Source organism: Schistocerca nitens, chromosome 5, assembly GCF_023898315.1.
Source record: "Schistocerca nitens isolate TAMUIC-IGC-003100 chromosome 5, iqSchNite1.1, whole genome shotgun sequence".
Taxonomy (NCBI): Eukaryota; Metazoa; Arthropoda; class Insecta; order Orthoptera; family Acrididae; genus Schistocerca; species Schistocerca nitens.
The window spans coordinates 612554170-612573342 of NC_064618.1; the positions used below are offsets into that span (position 1 = coordinate 612554170).

General features: G+C 42.0%; 1 protein-coding gene across 1 annotated transcript in view; it reads left to right on the forward strand.

Annotated features, from left to right (window-relative positions):
* The first annotated feature begins 15862 nt into the window (after nt 1-15862).
* Nucleotides 15863-19173, forward strand: part of LOC126259735 (calpain-C) — a 491160-nt gene continuing 487849 nt past the window's right edge. The window contains exon 1 of the mRNA XM_049956718.1: nt 15863-16046. The gene's annotated coding sequence lies outside the window, so the exon portion shown is untranslated. The remainder of the gene's footprint in view (nt 16047-19173) is intronic.

A 19173-nucleotide genomic window follows, 5' to 3' on the forward strand; every position in this document is an offset into this window, starting at 1 on the left:
TGTCCATAAGACCATTTGTTGAATATGACAAAGGTTTAAAAAGATATAGCGGATTTGTTAGTGAAGAGTTAAGCAGTTCATCAGAGCTGCAGCTTGCCAGCCATGCCTTAGTTTTTGTGGTGTGAGGTCTAACTGTGCACTGTGAACAGGTTGTGGCTTATTTTTTAACTGGAAACTCTACAAAACAAAACAAACGTTCGAACACCCTCAGGAAGACAATTGAATGTTTTTATACTTAAGGTGTAATAGTGAAGTTTATTGTGCTATGGGTGCTAGCAATGTTGGCATGTGGGGAATTCCCGAAATTTATTCAATTCGTAGCCAGGTGAACTGTAAAATTAAGTACCTGTGCTTGCCTGATGAGAACTTATATTTGCTGCAGATGTGTCCCACATTTTAAAGAACATTAGAAATGATTTGTTGTCACAAAACATAATATTGCCTGTGGCAACAGTAAAAGAAAATAGTCTAAATCACAACACAGTGTCACTGAAGCATGTAGAATCTTTAGCCAGACTTCAAGGGGAGGTTCGACCTGCACTTGTTCCAAGTTTGTCAGCAACAGACATTAATCTGAGTACATTTGAAAAGATGAGAGTTCCAGTGGCTAGAAAGGTGTTGAATCACAATGTGGCTTCAGCTTTACAGTTCGCTACATTAGCAGAGCTTCTTTCAAAAGAGGCTCTAACAACAAGCTGGTTTATTAATAATGTTAATAAGTGGTATGAAATAATGGTAAGTAGAAATAAAACAGAATCACTCTGTAAGAACAATGCAGACAGGATGACAAATTTGAGACAGATGCTGAAGTGGTTTGCAAAATTGAGTGTGAGCAGCAAGAAGCTGTGAAAACCAATACAAGCTGGACTTCAGCTGTCTACTACAACTGCTGTGGAATTGTTTGAGGATCTATCTTCCAAGCAGTTATAAAACTAAGACATGTAATTAGGATGATAAGCATTGCACAGTATTAACATGTACCACGGTCATCATCATATGAAGTGGATGAAGCCGGCTGGATTGGCCGAGCGGTTCTAGGCGCTACAGTCTGGAACCGCACGACCGCTACGGTCGCAGGTTCGAATCCAGCCTCGGGCATGGATGTGTGTGATGTCCTTAGGTTAGTTAGGTTTAAGTAGTTCTAAGTTCTAGGGGACTGATGACCTCAGAATTTCAGTCCCGTAGTGCTCAGAGCCAATTGAAGTGGATGATGATGAGTACAGCCTCGACTTTTTTTCCAAATCAAAATCAGCCAGAGACTGAGACTGAGTTAGAGCCTCAAGCATCAGACGCTGTAAGTATTAACATTGTTCAGCTGACAGGACTGTATTACTTGTCTGGGTGGGTGGTGCATAAACGTATCAGAACTTCAAAGTCAGTTACTTGTGACCATGTATTAAATCAATATGTTCTCCACAACCTTCAGAGAACCTTCCCTATGAATGGACATCAACTGTCAATCAAGGGGCACTGATGCATCCAACAGTGGCTGTATTTAATGTTATACGACATGGTGAAGAGGTCTTCCAAAAATGCAGTTACGAACTGTTGAGGTATGAGAATGTGCCTCTCCATTTGCTTTCAATGTGTCTCAGTTGTATTGGATGTGTCAGTGGTTCTTTTTGTCCTGAGGATGATGTAGTGGAATTGCTTTTAAAGACTTTTTTCTCTGTGAGACTACACATTTTTGCCAAACACTCAAACATGCACTTCACTAGTAAATCAAAAGTCCATGCCAGTAAAAGTTCGTTTATGCGAACGAGTGCTCATATTCAGAAATAATGTTTTGCTGCTGTAAGTAGAACGTTACGTTTTACCTAATCATTTCCGTTTTTGTGCTTGCGAACCATCAACAGATCTCAGATTTTCATTTTTATTTTACAGTTGCACATGTTTTGTTTGTAGCAGCTGCCTTCACAAAATTGATTTGTTTTATCTGCTTCTTCTTCTTGTGGTTGAGACTTTTGGCCATAAATATAAGTTTTCTGTAGTTGGTATGGCAGTAATGTCACAGTACAGTATAGTATAGTACACTGAGGCTCAGCTATTTTCAGATTTGAAACGTTGCTGGTTGGTACATAAAGTTGAAGGACACTGCTATCAAGTCAGCAAGTTTCTAGTACGCCTGCTCTGGCTGAAACATAGCCAGAAAAGTTACTGCTTTTCAGTGACCTAACGATTATTGCAATATCTCTAACAGATGGGTTGGCAAAACTGATGTCTACTGGTGAGTTGGGTAATGACTGCCCAAGAAAATCCACTGGGTCTGCTTTTGATGATCCATTTTTGACAATGTTTTATTCTAAAATGCCCTGGCACAAGATACTTTGATCCTAGATGTTAGCTACTTTTACTCTGTCCTTCGTCTGAATTTGTATCTGACTTGTTGTAAAGAGGAACTGTGTTCATTAACTTAACTCCTCCAGAACAGGCCATGAAGGCCCAACGACACCGACCGGCCGCCGTGTCATCCTCAGCCCATAGGCGTCACTGGATGCGGATATGAAGGAGCACGTGGTCAGCACACCGCTCTCCCGGTCGTATGTGTTTCCGAGACCGGAGCCGCTACTTCTCAATCAAGTAGCTGCTCAGTGTGTCTCACAAGGGCTGAGTGCAACCCGCTTGCCAACAGCGCTCGTCAGACTGGATGGTCACCCATCCAAGTGCTAGCCCAGCCCGACAGCGCTTAACTTCGGTGATCTGATGGGAACCAGTGTCACTCCTGCGGTAAGGCCGTTAGCACTGTGTTCATAGTGATGTAAAAAATTATTTTCAAGAGATAACGATATTTCTCACGTATTGTGTGAACTTGGTAAGCTATTCACTGTCGAAAATACTGCTCAAGTAACTAGAAATTTAAAGTCTTGTGTTATTGTGAACTGTGAATGATGTGCACTGTCAGACAACATATTAGTTTGCCATAAATAATGTATTTTTATCCGATCAACTGTTAAAACTCAAAGTGTCACAAAGAAGCAGTTACATTACTGACTTCCAGGTTATTTGGGTTTGTGTGTAAATAAACATTCTGTGTAAATCTGAGTTTACAAAAAAAATCTTCCAGTTTTAGCAAGTACATCATACTCATTATCCTCATTCATCAAAATAGTTTTTTGTAAATTATTGGAATTTTCTTCATTGTTAACCTTTTCTTAATCATGATCCCTCGGTCAGTTGCAATATTGGTTTGGTTTGAAACAGTGAAACCAAAATTTTTCATGAGGCATGCTAATTATACAGAATGTGACCATATTCATTCTCACAGCAGTACTAGTATGTATGACTTTTGGCTAAAGATACAATTAGTAAATTGTATCTTCTTTAACAAAATTCTGCTTTTCCAAAAGGTAGCTGAAGAACATAAAGCTATGTGTTATGCTTTAAATAGTCTGTAATTGTTCCCTGCCTTCCAATCACTGAATTACTAATAAAAAAATGTCTTAGGGGTGTTGTCGGTGGAATGGAATGCCTAGTGAGCTTTTCTGGCCGGATATGTTTCGGCTGCTAGCATTGTTTTTGATCAGTTTCTTGTTTTTAGGCACATGAAACAGGCCAACTTTGCAGGTGATGAATTACTATTGATTTTCCTGTGATACATTACACAGTTTGTCTGTCTAGTTTGTTCACTCAGAATACAGTACAGATATAAATGTCATTAATACGAAATTAGACTCTATATTTTTAATATCCTCAAAACTAATCGTTTGCAAATGGTGCTGTTTTCGTATTCACATGCCTACACAACTTTCTCTTATAAAGATAGCACCAGTAACAATGCACAACATATATAACTATTCGTCCAGCGAATTCTGTAGCAGACGTGAAAGTCACGGCTTGATTGTGATAATGCTGCATCAGATTTCCTTGTCAAATGTTGAGCAGGTACAAACATTTATGAAGGCATACCGTTTTACTCAAACGAAATGAGCAACATTGGTCTTACACATAGTCGGCATTTTATTTTTAAATTTAAATATATAATTTCCGACACAAAAGACAGGCAAACTGTTTTCGGAACGATAACAATTTCCGGAAGCAACCGCTCTATTCCTTAGCGACATAACACTCTGTCGTCTGCTCTAGCCCCAATATGGAGATTCCGTAAGGAACCTAGGTGTCCAGACATTCCCTATATAGACCTTGCAGGCAAACTCACAAAAGACGTTGTGTCTCCCATTGTAGTTTCAGTCTGACGAGAACTCCCAGGGAGGAAGGACTTCATGTTTCTTGTTTTTCAGACGGGTGAGTATTTTTTTCACTCAAAGTTTTTGTTATTCCGTGAAGCTCTAAAATATGGCTGGGAATTTTAAGCAGTTGTGATGGGTAGAGGAGACAATAATAACTGTATTCAAGTACTGAACTACTTCGTAAAAAAATGAAATGAGCGTATGGCATCGATGGCCGGGAGGCCCCACACGGGGAAGTTCGGCTTCCAAGTGCAAGTTATTTCAGTCGACGCCACATTGGGCGATTTGCGCGTCGGTGTTGAGCATGAAATGTTGTTGAGGACAACGCAACACCCATTCCCCGAGCACGGGAAGCGAGCGCGTGACCACCCAGCTAAGCAGGTGGTCTGCATCGTAAAATTTTTTGTGTAGCAGTGAGGCATCCATCTTGTCTATAATGTGTTGTTGGGGCAAGCTGGCACCTTGGCTGAGGGGTATGTTGGCGTAGACCGCGTGGCGTACGCCAACTTACCCCTCACTCACATTTTTTTTCACATAGGTATTTACTGACTTTTTTAACTACGTTCTGATACATTCGTTGAGGTTTGCCATGAAAGACGGAACGAGCAAAGCATACTGCTCAGAACGTAAAGAATGCCATACGTGCTCACATTATCGACAAAAGAAGCCTAGCCGCCACAGCAGAAGAAGTCAGCATCTCTGTACGGAGCCAAAAGCGAGAGAATGTGATGCTTCCACTGATGAAGTACCTGGTGTTCTAAGTGGATATAAAACTCCTAGGAAGGTATGTATCTGCCAAGTAACATAACTTTAAAAAAATAGTTATGTAAACTTTTCCCTGTGGGCCTATTGAACTCCAAGGCCATGTATCTAGCTGCTACGTATGCCTGTCATAATATCAGGTTCGCAACTGATGACACACTTCGTATTTTGTGTTACAGGTTTTCTCTCTCGAACAGGAGTATCTGTTAAGTGAATACCTTAAGAAAGCCTCAGATATTTATTTAGGCTTAAGCCCGAAGGAGGTTAGAAAATTTGCTTTTCAATACCTACCAAAAATGACCAAATATGATATACCACTTTCTTGGGAGGAAAAGAAAATGGCGGGACCTGAGAGGTACACATATTTTACGAAGAGCCATCCGAACACCTGAAGCCACAAGCCTAGCCGGGGCCACCAGTTTTAATGAAGTAAAGGTGAACAATTTCTTCAGTTTGCTTAAAAAGATTTTGGATAGACTGAAGTTGCAAGCTCAGGATATATGGAATATGTATGAAACGGTACAGGAACCAGACAGAGTGGTAGCACGGAAAGGTTTGAAACAATTTGGAAGGATAACCTCTGCTGAAAGAGGCAGTCTCGTAGCCCTAGCAACATGTGTACCAGCTGGAGATAATGCTGTCCCTCCATTCTTCATATTTCCTAGAACAAAATACAAACCACATTTTGTTCGAGACCCTCCAGCTGGCTCTAACGGTGATGCCAACAAGTCAGGTTGGATGGTAGATACAAATTTTATTAAGTTCTCCAAGCACCTCATAAGCTATTCTAGAAGTTCGAAGGATAGCCCAACACTTCTGCTGCTTGACAACCACGACTCTCATTTGTCTATTGAAACACTTGATTAATTGAAAGAAAGTGGGGTGGTTGTCCTATCATTTTCCCCACACTGTAGTCATAAATTGCAGCTTCAGGGCATGAGTGTGTTTGGCCCACTTAAAAAATATATCAGTATGCGATGCTTGGATGACTAATCATCCTGGTCAAACGATTTCAATTTATCACATACCTAGCATCGGGAATACAGCTTTTCCGCTTGCAACAACCCCATCCATTATCACCGCAGGGTTTAGAGCAAGCGGGAGTTGCCCTGTCGATCCTGCCATCTTTCATGAATTCGACTTTCTGCCATCTTCTGTCACTGACCACCCGCTTCCTGATAGCGTCCAGACTGTGAATGCTGACGTTGTAACTGATCCGCCTCCTCAGTATAATCCTTCCATCTCGTCTTCCACTGAGCACCTACTCGAAGCACACAATCATCGTCCCGAAATGTAGCACCAGAAGAAATTCGCCCTTTTCCAAAAGCAGGCCCACGAAAACTGTGTAACCGTGGCAGGAAAAGGAGACACACTATCTTGACAGACACTCCTACCAAAAATGTATAGGCAAAAAGTAAGCAAGTGTTAATTAGTAGGTCTGTTTTAGAGAACGTAGGCAAAAGGGCTGCAACTCAAAAAAAGAGGAAGGGAAAACTATCTCGGGGAATCTGAAGACGAAACGTCAGATATAATAAGCTATGGTGATTCTGAGGATAGCCTCGACTTCCCACTACGTACAGACACTGAAGAGGAATACGAGCCAAAGTCTCCACCATCTCGAGAATGCCCACCGACTACCAAAGAGAACAGCATGAATGTAGTTCAAGAAGACAGTTCGGAGCAGTGTCACGTGGAAGACTTCGTGATGGTGAAGTATAGTGCACGTCTGTATCCTGGAAAGATATTGGAAATTGATGGTGAGGAAATATTTGTTTCCACAATGGTCAAAGAAAACAAATTTTGTAGATGACCTGACATTCCTGACTCGATTTGGTATAACAGAATCAAAATTGAGCGAAAACTAAAACCACCAGTTCGTACTTTCTTGACGGACATGAAGTTGCGATTCTATAATTTCGTTGCTATCTTTTATTTTATTATCATGTAACTTTTTTATGTTCACTTACTGACTTAATAATATTTTAATATTGTTGCCATTTTGACAGACACTAATACAAAATGTACAAGCAATTGAAAAATCTAAAAGTAAGAAAGTGTCAACACCATTTGTCCTTGATATTGTACTGAAATAAAAGAGTCTTAGTCACTAACTTGTGTGTATTCCTCAGAACTTGTTAACCATGCCAACTTATCCCAGCACGTGTGCCAACTTGTCCCTCACGTGGGGTTAATTGGCATAGATGTAACGTTTTAGTAAACATTTTTTTGCGATTCCTGCATGCAATTCTAAGTGATATTTTCACCATCAATTAGTAGTTAAGGGATACCACTATCTGCAGCATCGATCATATAAGCGGAAAGCACTATAGGAAGAAATAGAAAAATCGTTAGGTAAAAACTATGCCAACTAGCCCCGGTCTGTGCGGTATAGAATCCATACGAGATACAATAAAGTGATGGGATATCGAAAAAATTCAAAATAAAGTTCTGTTGGTTGACCTTGCTCAGTTCCAGCCTTCACGTCGATACAGAACCGTTGTCGATGGGCTAAGACGAGGGCAGGATATGACTTATCATCACTCCAGATGTGGCTTATGCGTCGGTTAGAACCACATCATCTACGGGCAATACAAAGTTCAGCAATGCAGTACCGTGCTGGATAATCCACTGATAGAACTAAACGCTGGGTTCAAAATTATTTGGCCTTATTTCTTACAGCGTTTTTTTTGTGATTTGATGTAACTGCAGTCATACCAGTATTCTACATATTGTATTCCTCGAAGAGTGCTTTTCATAAGTAAGTAGTCGACTGCTTATCGTTGAAGCATATGATCTAGAATTATCTCCTCTATTCCTACTCTGCGGATCGTTCTCTGTCGTGATCCTTCTGCCACTCCTGCATTGTATGGACAACCTACTACCCTGTAAATTTCTTCCACTTAGACTGGCGCTTGTTGTTAATTTTTTTCGGTATATTCGTTTGGCTTTCTAGGTGCTACAGACGGTGACACGCTTGCTGCAAGTTATTGTAATGAGTGAAATTCCATTTTCGACAACCATGTAGCATAGGAAAGCATGGTAAATTCCAATGTGCGTTGTTTTGTTAGTAAATGTGCCAGCATTAGTTCATAATGAAACAAAAGCAGTTAACAAACAGGTGCCTCTCACTCATTGCTCGTTCGCCATCTCGTTCCACGTCAAATATTCATTTGTCACCACAGTTACGTTATTTCTAAATGTTCAGTTCACAACCATTTGCCGTCGGTATAATTTAGACCTGCAGTTTTGAAACACTCTCCACATTATGCAGTGCTGAGCAAAATTATATAATTTGCTAAAAACCTTTTTCTCCCTCGTGTACCAGCACACATTCGTAGGATAAAACATTTTATACATTTGAGAACGAGATGAAGGAAGTAATAAAATGCCTTCATTACATGCTTCTGGTAAGCAGCTGCGTGTGCATTGTAGTAAAAGAAGAAGAAGAGGGAAACGGAACGGACAACTACAGCCCAACTGTATAAGAGCTGTATATTTGATCTCTTAAACTGTTGAGAAAGTCATTTTTTATGACACAGTTCACACATATCAGTGGTTTCGGAAATGTGTGTGTAGGTTTAAAACAATATTCCAACTCAAATATGAGCCACTCATAAACATTTATGTGGGGTTAAAAATTGCAATACGTTTTACGCAGCTACACAATTTTATTTTAATGAAAGATGATCTATTCCAGTCATGAATCTGACCGTCTGCGGGTTCCAAAAAGGTATTCAACCATGCATTGCACAATATTAATGCCCAATGAAACTGTCAAAGTGTTCCATTCTTAATACAGCTGCCTATGTGTAGCATTTGCTTCTTGCAAACATCAAACACACCTGTGCTGTGTATTATACAATACAGTTTTTAAGATTCATGAAACTGTCCATATTGCATTCCATATTGTGCTGCCGTTGCCTCCCAAGCATCTAACTGCTCTTGCACCTCCTTCTCGCAATTTCCCCATAAAATCAGGTCATCGGCAAAAAGCACTGCTTTCATTTTATGATCTCCAATTGCATCTGATACTTGCTGTAGGATTTCATCCATAACAATAATAAACAATAAAGGCGAAAGTGCACTTCCCTGTCGCAGCCCATTTTCCAGCTTGAACCATGCAGTACGTTCCCTCCCCACTTTCACACAACTCTCACTTCCCTCATACATTTTCCTGACTTTTCGTGTTATCTCTTCATCTATCCCTTTTGCGTTCAGCACATCCCAGAGCTTGTCCCTACAGATACTGTCATACGCCTTCTCAATATCTAAAAAGGCCATGACTAAGTCCTTCCCGTACTCATAGTGCCTTTCCTGCAGTTGCCTTACCGCAAATATGAGGTCTATTGTTGATCTTCCTGGTCTGAAACCGTACTGCTCCTCTTGCAGTCTACTTTCAATACTGCTTCTTATTCTCTTCTCCAGGATCTTTTCATAGATTTTTCCACAGTGGCATAGCAGGGTGATTCCTCTGTAGTTCTCACATCTCCTTTTATCCCCTTTCTTGAAGATCGGGACTATAATTCCTTTCTTCTAATCCTCAGGAATTCTGTTCTCCTTCCACACCACCCTCAGCACTCTGTATAGCCACTGGGTTCCTACTTCTCCTGCTGCTCGTAACATATCCACTGTTACTTCGTCCCAACCCGGTGCCTTGCCCCCTTTCATCCTCTTTATGGCTTCTTCCACTTCATTCCAAGTTAGATCATCAATTTCCCCACTATTATAATCGTCTGCTGCCTTAGGCTCTCCATCGCTGTTAGTTACCCGCTTGGCGGCATTCAACAGATCTTCAAAGTACTCCCAAATCTTTTTGAGCTCATGCATTTCCTCCACAACTCTTCCATTATTATCCATGATCCTCAGGCACTCGCTTCTGTCGTTCCTCTTATTTCTTACCATGGTGTAAAGTACTTTTTTGTTCCCTTCACTGTCCTCTTCTAACATTCTTGTCAATTTTTCCATCCACTTCTTCTTCTCCGCCCTTACTATGGTCTGTGCCACTTTCTTGCTTTCCTTATATTTTACCCTAGCTTCCTCTGTTCGGGTCTGGAACCATTCTCTGAAGGCTTTGTTCTTTCGAAGTACTACCTCTTTACATATGTTGTTCCACCATGGGGTTTCCCTACTTCTCCTCTTTGTGCTAGTTCTTCCGCACACAGTCTCAGCTGCCTCAACTAGAGCCCTCTTAAAATCTCCCCATTCTTCTTCCACTGTTCTTTGATCTTCCTTTGGCAGCTTCTTCCTGATCAGTGTCTGGTACTGGGTCCTCCCTTCATCCTCTTTCAGCATCCATGTCTTCAACCTTTTCTCCTGTATATCTGTTGCCCTCCTATCTTTTTTCTCTCTCAGGGTGGCTACCAACAGCCGATGGTCACTGTCTAAGGCCTCAGATGGAATGACCTTAACATCTGTGAGGCTGCTCATCATCTGCCTATCCACTAGTACATAGTCTACTACTGAAGTTTGGGACCAGTCTCCACTGTACCAAGTTATTTTGTGGCTACTTCTCTTCTTGTACCAGGAATTTGCGATCGCCAGCCCATTCCTCTTGCAGAATTCCAGCAACTATTTTCCTTCTCTATTTCGGTTCCCCCAGCCCTCTGGTCCCATTATCTCCTCGAATCCTTTCCTGTCTGTGCCAACATGTGCATTGAGGTCCCCTATTATAATCTGATTACCTCCATTTAGCTGCTTTTGCATGTCATCTTCAAATTCCTCCTTCTCCTTTTTTGTACACCCCACCTGTGGGGCATATGCTTGGATGATTTCAATGCTTTTTCCTTTCACTCGTACTCTGGCTTTTATCATTCGATCATTGATACCTTCCACCTCCTCCTGCAGACCCTCTCTGACCACTATTGCCACTCCATTTCTTCCCCTCTCATTCCCTATCCAGTACAGTTTACATCCTTTACTTAGTGGTTTTTCACCAACTCCTCTCCACCTAGTCTCAGCAAGTCCCAAGATGTCCAATTTCCTCCTTTCCATCATTTCTACAATTTATTCTAACTTCCCAGTTAGAGTCCTTACGTTTAAGGTGCCCAGTCGTAAACCATCTCGTAATCCTTTTCCATTGCTTGGTCGGTTTCCTTTAAATCCGTTCCGTGATCCGAGGCATGTTCCCTTTTTGAAAGCAGTTGATTTATCCACTACTGGCTTGCTAGGCCTATCGCAGCTTCACCAGAGCCCCGTTAGCCGTCACGTTTCAGGGTTCCCATAGGGCCTTCCCAGCTACCGTAGCGGTCCTGGGGCACACGAAGTCCCCGCTGTACATCGCCCCTATAGGCAGTCCCCTACTTTGTGCCGTTGCCCATCTCCCACGACTTGGACGAGGGATTGGACTTATGGAATGCATTTCTCTGCAAAGAAAAGTGAAATAATTGTCACAACAAGGAAGAAGAATAGGCCAAATGTGGATATAACTTGTGGAGGGGAAAAACTACAGGTGGTACAGAACTTCAAGTACCTGGGAAGCATGATTGAAAGTAAGGGGGGAAACGCAATGGAAATAAATGAAAGGTGCAGAAAAGCAGGGCAGTTCTACAAATGCATTAGGGGGCTTATTTGGAGCAAGGAGGTGCCACAGAAATCCAAGGGAATTATATACCGAACCTACTTTGTCCCCATATTGGCATACGGAAGTGAGACATGGGTAATGCACAAAAGCGACAAAAGTAGAATACAGGCTAGTGAAATGAAGTTCCAGAGGAGCAGGTTGAGTGTAACAAGACGAGACAGATTGCGAAATGTGTATGTGAGGGAAAGACTAAAGGAGGAACCAGTACAGGACAAGATAGAAAAATCAAGACTGCAGTGGTAGGGACACATGAAGAGAATGGATGAGGGAAGAATTCCAAAGAGGATGTTTGATCTGCAACTGGAGGGGAAGAGGCCCAGAGGAAGACCAAGAGATAGATGGGTGAAGGGAGTGAAGGAATGTGTGACGAGAAGAGGAGAGAACTGGACGAAGGTGGAAGAGGGGGAATGGTGGAAAGACAGAACACGATGGAGAGGCTTGTGTTCCCGACAGACCCAGCCAGTGGCTGGAAACTGTCCAAGATGATGATGAAACTGTCCAGCACCTCCGACACAAAATATTTATACTGGGTATTAATAGTTTAACATTCACGAATTTAGTGAAAGCAGGACCATTTCATCTCCAGGCAAAGAAAAATCAAATTCATATATTTAATAATGTAGTGTGCGAGAAATATCAACCGATAAGTATTTATTTCTGTATTTATTTGATGTATTTTACAGATCACGAGCATATGCTCCAGTAACAAAACAATTAAAACATAAATCTTATTATCGAATTCAAACAGAAGTGCAGAAAATTAAAACAGATGTTTAGAGACAACTCTGATACAGTCTTGCCTTTCAGCTATTCTACAGGCACTTTCGTGTATTGTTGGAACCAAAATAAAATTGGTTTTATAGTTATTAAAAAAACACAACGTTTGTATTACGGCAAGTGTAAGTGTAGCTTTAACTAATTCCTATGCTCATAAACGTACGAACAGAAGTATGCGAACCGGCTTCAGAATCCTGATAGTTATTTAGCATACAATGCAAATGGATTAATTAGTAGAATTTAACCGCCAGTAAAGTGATAACATTAATGGTTGGTCTTAAAAAACAGCTTATGATTACATATGAGTAAAAAAACTTCTTATCTTTTAGATGTGAGTAAAAAAATCGTATAAGAACGTTATATATTATGCTATGAGACTCCGATGTGTTCGATTATATTTTTTATGACAATAGACCTATTTCGGCGTGACTGCTATGTTTAGGTTATATCAGTTGGTCTTGATAACCACATGATATCGCTGTCTTAGCTGCTGTCTCTACTGTATAAGTTTGCTCCTTTGATGTCAGTGGTGTCGTAGTTAAACTTAAGCTGGAGAAGTTAATTCCGAAGTCGTCGAATTATGAAAGTTTATTTCATAAGGACGTTGCTTGACAGGCGTATTGACAGTTGAGTCAATATGAAATAAACTTTCATAATTCGACAACTTCAGAAATAGCGGCTCCAGCTAAAGTTTAATACTCATTATAGCTCTACTAACATCAAAGGGGCAAACTTACACAGTAGTGACAGCAGCTAAGACAGTGATATCACGTGGACAGCAATTAAGACAGCGATATCAGAGCGATGTTGGAAATGTGGTGTGGGTAGGGCCTCCCGTCGGGTAGACCGGTCGCCTGGTGCAAGTCTCTTAAGCTGATGCCACTACGGCGACGTGCATGTCGATGGGGATGAGATGATGGTGACGAAGACCAGACAACACCCAGTCCCTGAACAGAGAAAACCCCCGGCCCAGCCGGGAGTCGAACCCGGGCTCCTTGGTGTGGCAGACTGCCGCGTGAGCGATGTTAAGACCACCTGATATAACCTAATCGAACACAACAGTATCTTGGTCTAATAACATAATATATATTGTCCACATACACACATCAAAAAAGTTTTGCATCACCCTGGTTTCCAGAACACCTGAAGATAGACGTTGACTGTGGATATTCTATCAAACACGCAGTCCTTTTGACTGTACAGAGATGTCACTAAACCTGCCCAAATATGTAAACAACCACGCATGAGCAACGCCTATTAGACAGAGTGGTCCCGACAGCCGATAAGTTCTAGTTATTCCACCAGGAAGGAGGTACACGGCTCGTGTTGTCTGTAGTTCAACCATGCCTAGACGGTCAATATCGCGGTTCGATGGCGTCCGCATTGTTACTTTGTGTCAGGAAGGGCTCTCAACAAGGGAAGTGTCCAGGAGTCTCGGAGTGAACCAAAGCGATGTTGTTCGGACATGTAGGAGATACAGAGAGACAGGAACTGTCGATGACATGCCTCGCTCAGGCCACCCAAGGGCTACTACTGCAGTGGATGACCGCTACCTACGAATATGGCTCGGAGGAACCCCGACAGCAACGCCACCACGTTGAATAATGCTTTTCGTGCAGTTTTCGGTCAATAGGCTGCGTGATGCGCAACTTCACTCCCGACATCCATGGCGAGGTCCATCTTTGCAACCACGACGCCATGCAGCGCGGTACATATGGGCCCAATAACATGCCGAATGGACCGCTCAGGATTGGCATCACGTTCTCTTCACCGATGAGTGTCGTATATACCTTCAACAAGACAATCGTCGGAGACATGTTTGGAGGCAACCCGGTCAGGCTAAACGCCTTAGACACGCTGTCCAGCGAGCGCAGCATCGTGGAGGTTCCCTGCTGTTTTGGGGTGGCATTATTTGAAGCCGACGTACGCCGCTGGTGGTCATGGAAGGCGCCGTAACGGCTGTACGATACGTGAACACCATCCTCCGACCGATAGTGCAACCATATCGGCAGCATATTGGCGAGGCATTCGTCTTCATGGACGACAAATCACGTCCCCATCGTGCACATCTTGTGAATGACATCCTTCAGGATAACGACATCGCTCGACTAGAGTGGCTAGCATGTTCTCCAGACATGAACTCTATCGAACATGCCTGGGATAGATTGAAAAGGGCTGTTTATGGGCGACGTGACCCACTAACCACTCTGAGGGATCTACGCCGAATCGCCGTTGAGGAGTGGGACAATCTTTACCAACAGTGCCTTGATGAACTTGTGTATAGTATGCCACGACGAATGCAGGTATGCATCAATGGAAGATGACGTGCTACTGGGTATTAGAGGTACAGGTGTATATAGCAATCTGGACCACCAGCTCTGAAGATATCGCTGTATGGTGATACAACATACAATGTCATTCAATGTATGGTTTTCATGAGCAATAAAAAGGGGCGAAATTATGTTCATGTTGATCTCTATTCCAATTTTCTGTAGAGGTTCCGAAACTCTCTGAACCGAGGTGATGCAAAACTTTTTTTGATGTGTGTGTATAAATACACGACGCAGCGGGCCCGGATGAGTACAAATAAAAAAAGTCTGTTTCGAGGACTGTGAGTTTCGAGGCATCTATTGATGACGCGACGAAAGATTAGATGCATAACACTTTATAAAAGAAATCAGACATACACTCTACAAGATCGCTAAACGATAGCATAATACAACTTTAAGCCGACATGTATAAAAAACTGGATATTTTCACATGTCATACGAGTTCATAGACCAAGCGTACAAAAATCATTGTTGTCAACATGCATGTGGGGTTGAGGGGAAAGAGGAATAGTTCTAATATCACCACAAAGTAGACTACTCACGGCTTCAGGTATGATTAAATACGATGCACTGAATGTTCCTTATTGCGAGATGATTCATTGGAGTCTTTGTGCGAGATGCAATGTCTGAGATCATGTGGAAAAGCAGCGGAACACAATAACCTATCGTTGACGTAGACGTCACGGGATGCCCGGAATTAACAGGGTTTCAAACATTATAAAGTAAAAAATGCAAATATATACAAAACAACGTTCAGAGCAAAGACCAGTATTCAATTACGGTGCAACGCTAAACAAGGAGCTAACTGACGGCGTCTCAGTCTAATAATGTTATAGTACTTATTACGTTTTCAGAAGTCTGAAGACCACGTTGTCGTTTAAATGTTTTCGTCGGACTTGTTTTAGGATAATTGTCAGGGTGCTGCCGACATCTGCTCGTCATAATAAATATTTTTTACCTCATTCTTGTCAAGTAACGTAATTGTAAATTAAGTGTAACTTGAAGCGGTGTAAATTTCTGAAGGCGCACTTTCAGTACGATGTCTACGGAACGCGATGCAGAAGTGACATTTAAAGGCGGCGGGCAGCCAGCAGTAGCTTCGCAGTACCAGAACGCGTCGGCAGAGGGCATCTGCGCAGCCACACAGTAATCTGCTCGGTTGAGGAGTGGGGGGAGACTTGAACGCACGGTAGGAACAGCGGCTTGGAATGCGGACGACGCGATCGGCTCTGCAGTCTGTTCTGCGCGTCCGTGGCGATGGTTTCGGAGGCGGCGTTAGGCCGTCACGCGTGTGCGTGCTGAGACTACGTCTGTGCGCAAGCTGTCAAAGTTTCGTGGGCGCGACCTACCTTCCACGAACAAGCCGCTACCGTCGACTTTAGTCGCCAGTGAAAGGATTGCACCGAAACAGTTAAGTGTCTCGACCATGATATTAAAATAAATAAATAGAAGGAAAAGCACCGCGATGCATAGCCGTACATACCTATTTATAAGAACATGTGTCGAAATGTTAAGTGCATAAATACATACAATTTGCAGAAAAGTGCTGCTAGAGTCGGCATGCTTTCTTTACTTTCGTATATTGCAATGTCGATTGCAAAATGTTCATATTCAGTTGTCTCTCAGTTCCATGGAAGTGGTCCTCGTTTGATGCGGTGTTCAGTTCCCTCCAATGGACTGCAGAATTCTAAGGAACAGATACTGCCGTATGCACTTCAGTTATGCCACAAGTTACATCTTTTGAGAAAAAATAGAGAACGTGCCGAAGACCGTGTTTGACAAACGCCGTGTCAGTGGGAAAACTAGCTTGTAAGTTGAAAAACAACAAGTTATGCTTCTCAAAATGCTTAGTACACAAAGTACGATGTCTTCTGCTGACTTCACTAGGGACAAAAATCGACTATAGTGAAGTTTTCATCTATGTGATGCTTGTGACTAATTCAAGAGGGAAAACTACATTTTTGGGTTTTATGCAAAATGTGAATGAACATGAAAAGAATTAAGAAATCGGATACGCACTTAGCTATTTTGTGTACCTGTTGGCAAAGTTATACATCCTGTACTGGACTCACATTGTAAAACAGTCCTCTTATCTGCAACACAAATAATGTGTGTGTGCAGGACGGATCTTACTCGCAGAACGCTCATTTCCAGGCCTAATTGTTTATTTTGGGTTTAGATAGATCCGAGGAATTAACAGACATGTCGAGACGAACACGTCACAAATTTTATGTGAATTATCGAATATGATTCAGCACTGATACATAATAAATTTGCTCTCCCGAAACCTTTAATCAGAGGAGTGACCAGGAAACATGGCATTAGTCGATCACATCGGCAAAACCTGAGAGATCATATCATTTGTCGCAATATGCAATCACTTAATGTCACCGCGTTTGTAGCGCAGTTACCCAAAAGTCTCTGCGTACGCTGTAGTTGGTCAGATCTTGTGTTCGCTATCTCTACGGGGGCGATGTGTAAAATACTATAGAATAATCCTAGATTTTTCACTTAAAACTGGCTCTTGAATCTATGTGAGTCGGACCTCACAAAAGAGTTCGCGTCTGTCTCCAGGTGTCTGTCAGTTCAAGTTTCTTGGCATCTCCGTGACACTCTCCCGTGAATCCAGAAAGCCTCTGAGCATTAATGTTGATCTTCTTTGTATATGTTGAATATCCCCTGGCAGGGATCCCACACATTTGAGGATGGTTCTCACGAGAGTTTTATAAGCAGTCTCCTTTAACGCCTTTATTAAAGTTTGACGGAATATTCGTGCAGCAAACCAAAGTAGCTTATAATATACAGCCTCGCAACGATGAAAGGTCTCCATCAGTACTCTGCACATCTACGTTCTGTGGGGAGGACGTTAGGCACGTAGTGCTCCTGAATACTGCTGTTACTCCATTTGCGATGATACGAGGGAAGAAAGGCTGTTAGTGCACCCCAATTTCTTTCATGTTGGCGTCATTGACATGATGTAAGTCGAAGTAACGTATTTCTTGACTCATCTATCGACAACCTCCACTTTGAGACTTGTACTAAAACAATGTTTCGGTTTTTGCTCCCAGAGAAGGCCACAGGTTCACTAAAAGTCCCACATACCATATACACGCACCTTATTTAGTGATGTAAATTCATCCGGTCATGGTGTAATCATCCTAAAGGCGTAATGGAAATAGTAATTGTGACTGGGTATAGTAATTCATTATTTGATTCCTCTGGATAGATTCGCAAGTTTATTTTAAGAGTTCGCAAAATATGTTGATCTAATGCATCATACATTTCCGCGTGTCTCTGAAGGACGTAACGCATTGAAATGTCTAGAGCAGACCATTCTTCAGCAGCATTTTTTCACATGACTGGTGGTGATGAAAGCCGTCTTGGAAGTTTGTAAAACAAGATTTTAGCATCTTGTCGGTAAAGGAAAGCGGCTCCACCTACAGTGACTTTTTTAAGCCTCTCCAAGTCTGGGCTCTTTTGTACTAGTGCACAACCTGTACAAAATCGTAGACTTGCTTGTACAGCTCCTTTCGTTCCTAATAGTTGGTAACAAGGCCTTGCCAAACTGATGCTTTGCGATGAAGTAACTGACAGAAGACTACTTAAGCAATCGGGTCTCCTGAGTGGTTCTAACATAGAATCAGCAGACAAAAGAGCGCGGATCAACGGTGTAAATTACTATTTCTTCACTCAAACTGATAGTTATTCGCGGAACGAAAGGTGCTTCCTGAAGCGATCAGCGATATAATATGTAGTATGTTTCGAGTAGCGCTCTTGAAAAACTTAGCAACAGATTTTAATAAAGATCGCTTGGTCAAATGAGTGATAGCTCTCTTTAAACGTGGATGAATTTTAGACTATGCATATAAAAAAGAAAAAGAACACGACAGGTATCATATTACAGAATACTGGTGAACATCTTGAACACGTCACACCGTGTAAGTACTTAGCGGTAGTATTAACAAGTGATACGAAACGGGGCGATCACGTAGAACCAGAATTAGAAGAGGCGAACGGTAGACTTACAGTCGTTAGGAAGGTTCTGGGAAAGTAAAATGCATCTGTAAATGAACTCGCATTCAAGACGCTAGTGTGACCAATTCGAGAGTACTGTTCCAATGTTTGGAGTCCTTAGCTAATGTGTATGACAATGGATATAGAACGAATTCAGAGACCCACTGCTAGGATCGTAACAGATCTGTGTAGCCTTTACAAATGTGTAGCAGAAATGCTCGAGGAACTTAATACTGGGATTTTTGTAAGAAGGTGGTAGCTGTTGCGAATGTCTGTCAAGATATGTTCACAAGATACTTCTGTCCTTGTGCGCAGTCGCACGGAAATAAAAGGGCATGCACACAAATTTATGAAAAGAGCGCATGTACGTATGGGCTCTCGTGTCCACATGTTGCTTCATTGCATAAGCAGTCTGCTATTGATCTCCTTCTCTGCTCGAGAGCTTGTGCAGTGTTTATTGTGATGAAAAAGCGGCAGAAAAACAAAGCGCAAAAGCGACTGTAGGCAAAGAGGTATCCAAATA